The following is a 5440-nucleotide window of genomic DNA, read 5'->3' as shown; positions in this document are numbered from 1 at the left end:
ATAAAACCTAGCTCCATCAATGGAAAATTCACCAGGTACGCTCAATTTCCCCGCCGCTTTCATCGATTCCTTTTGATAATGTCGCTCGAATTACATGAATTTACTCTAAATTTTGCAGAGTTTCGGAGGTTTGATTCGATTGAGGTTAGTTGAGATGGTTTTTGATCGAGAATGTGAACGGTTTCTATTGCTAATTTCGCTCGAATTCATTGAATATGATTGAACTTTGTAGAGTTCCCATTAAGATGGGTTGCGCTGTTGTTTGTTAATCGAAATGGCTGCCAGCGGATTGATTTGGAGATTTTGAGGATGGCGTTTTGCGCGGATCAGAGGACAGCTAAGTTCACCTGAGGAATTTGTCGGTTTGGGGATTGAATCAGGGATTGGATTTTGTTTTTTGGTGTTCTTTGTGGTGATTTTTGATGCAGTGTTTCAAATTCAATTCTTCTGCTGCTCTGCTGAACATTCTGTGGTACAGGGTCAGAGAGAGAATTTGAGGGTTTTGAAGGGTTAGAGTTTCTTGCAATGTCTGCTGCTTCTTGTGCGAAGTGGATTGATGGGCTTCAGTTCTCGTTGTTGGTTTGTTGAACTCCATGATACTTCAATAAACAAGTGAACGGACATGGCATGTGCAATTTGATTTCTGCAGGTCAGAGAGAATAAAAAATTGGACTGTGAATTTGAACTTTTCAATAGGCTCTGCGAAAACTAGTTGAATATTGTTTTAATTTGTTACATGACACCAGTTTTCTGCTAGTTAGTAAGTGAAGGAGCAGTGCATGTGCATTTTGATTTTTGTAAGGTCAGATAAGCTAAGGAATTGAATTATGAGTTTGATGTTTTTTAATGGGCTTCAGTTCTCGTTGTTGGTTTGTTGAACTCCATGATACTTCAATAAACAAGTGAACGGACATGGCATGTGCAATTTGATTTCTGCAGGTCAGAGAGAATAAAAAATTGGACTGTGTTTGTTACATGACACCAGTTTTCTGCGAAAACTAGTTGAATATTGTTTTAATTTGTTACATGACACCAGTTTTCTGCTAGTTAGTAAGTGAAGGAGCAGTGCATGTGCATTTTGATTTTTGTAAGGTCAGATAAGCTAAGGAATTGAATTACGAGTTTGATGTTTTTTAATTGCTTGAGAAGTCCATGATACTTCAATAAACAAGTGAACGGACATGGCATGTGCAATTTGATTTCTGCAGGTCAGAGAGAATAAAAAATTGGACTGTGAATTTGAACTTTTCAATAGGCTCTGCGAAAACTAGTTGAATATTGTTTTAATTTGTTACATGACACCAGTTTTCTGCTAGTTAGTAAGTGAAGGAGCAGTGCATGTGCATTTTGATGTTTTTTCTGTTTAGTTCCATTATATATGTTCTATGTTTTGATCGTTTTCATTTTACTTTCGAACTTATTTTTTCCAGGAAGATGATGAATAGAACCGGGACTAGCAAAGAGAACATCCAAGTAGCTTAGACTGTGTATGGTTCTTTCCTGTTATTTTTTTTTCTATGGGACTAGCAAAGAGAACATCCAAGTAGCTTAGACTGTGTATGGTTCTTTCCTGTTATTTTTTTTTCTATGGTGGAAAGAAGACTAGTTTTTAGGAACATTAGACTGTGTATGGTTCTTTCCTGTTATTTTTTTTTCTATGGTGGAAAGAAGACTAGTTTTTAGGAACAGGTACTGATTGCAAACTCTCATGAACCTATCTGTATATCTTCGTGGAGGACATTTCCTACTCTTTTCCAAAACAAGAGGGGCATGTTGTAGTTTCTGATTACTGCTTTGTACTTCTGACTTCAAATTTAGCTGTGTGTGCTTATATCTTACTATTTGGAGCCTGAAAGTGGAGGACAATGAGTTGTAACTATTTCTGTTTTGAAACAAGAAAATGTATCAAAGTGGAGGACAATGAGTTGTAATTATTTCTGTTTTGAAACAAGAAAATGTATCTAATTTGTGAGAGTTCTTGGATGTATTATATTATGGTCGATACATTTGTGCTGCATATATGTTTATCATTTGCTATTAAGTGCTGTACTAAGTATTATCAAATTCTTATTTTAATTGTTGCATCAGAAGATCAACATGATGAGGAACTAGCCGGTCATAATAACTCAGAAGGATGAGAACAAGAAACCAATCCATAAATAAATGTCTTCATACATATAGATATTATAAGAAAGAAGAAATTGGAAGGTGGTCTTATATAAGGTTCTACAAGTCAATTTGCGGAATTCCATAGATCAATCAAAACAGGAAGTCAAATTCTAAGAAACTGGCTCTAATAGCAGTTCCTAAGAAGTATATTCATGATCCATATTAAGAGAGGAGTGAAACCAGCAAGGGAGATCCTATGAATGTTTAAAGTTTAAATAAAGTAACTATGTCACCAACTGTTAACTAAGCAACATCTGAGGCTCCATGCATTTAGCTCTTTAATAATTTCCCACTTGCAGTGAATTGGAAATGAGAAGCTTATGTTGAACATAGATATGGCTTCAATGATTTAGCTGTTTAATCGGGACAGAGTCAGGGATTCACATGAGAATCCTCCAACTTCAACCTATCCAAATCCAGATAATACTAGACTTACAAAAGTTACATATCAGTGCCAGCTCTGACTCTGATGCTTCCAGTTTCCACCCCCTGATACTCTAGAACTTAGTACAGCACTGCGCCAATGCAGCTTAATAGCTTCAACTTATTATAATAAGCACAAATCCAATAACATCAAACTGATAACATTATTATTTACAAAGTACTAACTGATAACAAATCCAATAATACGTTCTCACACCCTACTTAGCACAAATCCAATAAAAATACCAACTAAAAGAACAAATATAATAAGCTTCAACAAATCCATAATATCAATCTCAATCTTTCTCTTTTCCTGCACTTCTCCACTTGACACGGCTCTTGAAACTTGCGGCGTCGCGCTCCACTGCTTCATCTGAACAAGCTCTGTCTTTGAACCTTCAAACTCCTCTTCATCAGATACTCATTTGAAGAATCCACAATTAGTCACTTTCCAATTAGTGCATCCAAAAAACAATCGACCAGGGTTCGTCTTAGTTCCAAATCTGGAGAGTATAGCCCTCCTGCTACAATGGCACAACAGTACATGACGATTGCTTGAAGATGACTCCATGATCCACGGCTTCAGATACAAAAGTTTGCATATTCATAGCAAATGGTGAATAATAATTGGAAAAATAATAAAAACACACTCAGATGGCAAAATAATACCTGACGCTTATTTTTTTCTTTTTCTCTGTGTATACTTGTGCATATTCATAGCAAATGGTGTGAACTAGTTCGCTTTATATTTGTTAGACACCTTCCCGTTATGTAGTCTTCATATTACTGACACCATTTGAACACATTATTTCATTAATGAGACTGCTTTGTTCAGTGTAGTTCATTTTTCTTAGCATCCTCATCATTCTAATACTGTAAACACACATAGATATATTTTTCTTTTCCAAATTTGCTTGTTGGTTCTATGTCACAATCTTACTATTGTGTCCATATTAGTAAATTCAACTCCTGTGCAAGTAACCAAACATATACTTAGTTTTGATTGCAGCGTATTTATTGTGTGCTTTTGAAGTTCGTATGACTTGAAACCTGGAGAGGCTGTTCCCGTGAAGTTCTCCATGAGCGGGGTGCTTTTGTTTGGTTGATTTTTGACTGTATTGTCCTCGTGTAAGTGGATTTTGTAAAGAATTTGCGGGGTGCTTTTGTTTGGTTGATTTTTGACTGTATTGTCCTCGTGTAAGTGGATTTTGTAAAGAATTTTTAGAGTGATTTGAATTTCACAGAGGGACGAAGTCAGGAAATAAAGATGTTACTTTTAGTATTATCTGACCTTACATAAATCAAAATGCACATGCACTGCTCCTTCACTTACTAACTAGTAGAAAACTGGTGTCATGTAACAAATTAAAACAATATTCAACTAGTTTTCGCAGAGCCTATTGAAAAGTTCAAATTCACAGTCCAATTTTTTATTCTCTCTGACCTGCAGAAATCAAATTGCACATGCCATGTCTGTTCACTTGTTTATTGAAGTATCATGGAGTTCAACAAACCAACAACGAGAACTGAAGCCCATCAATCCACTTCGCACAAGAAGCAGCAGACATTGCAAGAAACTCTAACCCTTCAAAACCCTCAAATTCTCTCTCTGACCCTGTACCACAGAATGTTCAGCAGAGCAGCAGAAGAATTGAATTTGAAACACTGCATCAAAAATCACCACAAAGAACACCAAAAAACAAAATCCAATCCCTGATTCAATCCCCAAACCGACAAATTCCTCAGGTGAACTTAGCTGTCCTCTGATCCGCGCAAAACGCCATCCTCAAAATCTCCAAATCAATCCGCCGGCAGCCATTTCGATTAACAAACAACAGCGCAACCCATCTTAATGGGAACTCTACAAAGTTCAATCATATTCAATGAATTCGAGCGAAATTAGCAATAGAAACCGCTCACATTCTCGATCAAAAACCATCTCAACTAACCTCAATCGAATGGGCGAGGACGGGGGGATCTCGCTCAGAGCTGGTCAGAAGGGACTCGCGAGGATCTCCTCTCGAGCGGCGGCCATGAAATGGGCGAGGACGGGGGGAAGCGAAGATCTCCTCTCTCGTGCTCAGATCTGAGAGAGATTTGGGGGAGAAGATAGAGATTTGATGAGAGAGAGAGAAGGTCACAGAAATGGATTTGGTCACGGAGGGGATATACATTTTATGCTTGGTAGTGAGGTGTCATATTTCAATCCACTCATTCCAATTCCCAACCACCCCCAACCCATAATCCAATCCACTCATTCCAATTCCCAACCACCCCCAACCCATTCGTGAATGTGGGCCACGTATTTCAATGGAGTAGAGGAGAATATGCTAACTCACTACTTAAGCCACAAAAACTTGTGCTTGGTTATCAAGCATACCCATTCTCTCCTCTCTCTCTCTCTCTCTCTCTCTATATATAATATAATATATATATATTATATATATATATAATTATATAATATATATATATAATATCATATATATATATAATATATATATATATATTATTATATATATAGATATATATAGTATATATAGTATATATATATAGTCTCTTCATATCTTGCATGCGATCCCTTAGGTATCATCAATCGGATAAAAAGTTTGAATTGATGGTCACATTAAGTTGACATGAAGAATATCAAACCAAACTTTTTAGTCCATTGATCGATACTAGGGATCCATGCCAAGATTATGAAGCGACATATATATTATATATATATATATATATATATATATATATATTATATAATATATATATACAACACACACACCATGAGTGTAGAAAGTTTGGTGTGAAAATGTCTCTTGTCCACTGAAGTTGACATAAGTTAACCTGCTCTCTC

General features: G+C 36.4%; 1 long non-coding RNA gene across 2 annotated transcripts in view; it reads left to right on the top strand.

Moving 5' to 3' along the window:
* LOC109851048 overlaps positions 1 to 1521 on the top strand; it is a 5394-nt gene extending 3873 nt beyond the window's left edge. The window contains exons 3-4 of one of the 2 annotated variants that reach the window (XR_002249654.1): positions 479 to 649; positions 1431 to 1521. This is a non-coding gene — a long non-coding RNA (uncharacterized LOC109851048). Of the gene's footprint in view, positions 1 to 478; positions 825 to 1430 lie in introns of those variants that run through there. The other variant, XR_002249653.1, reaches the window with a different exon arrangement.

Source organism: Asparagus officinalis, chromosome 7 (assembly GCF_001876935.1).
Source record: "Asparagus officinalis chromosome 7, Aspof.V1, whole genome shotgun sequence".
NCBI classification, from domain to species: Eukaryota; Viridiplantae; Streptophyta; class Magnoliopsida; order Asparagales; family Asparagaceae; genus Asparagus; species Asparagus officinalis.
This window is presented reverse-complemented; position numbering and strand designations above follow the sequence as displayed.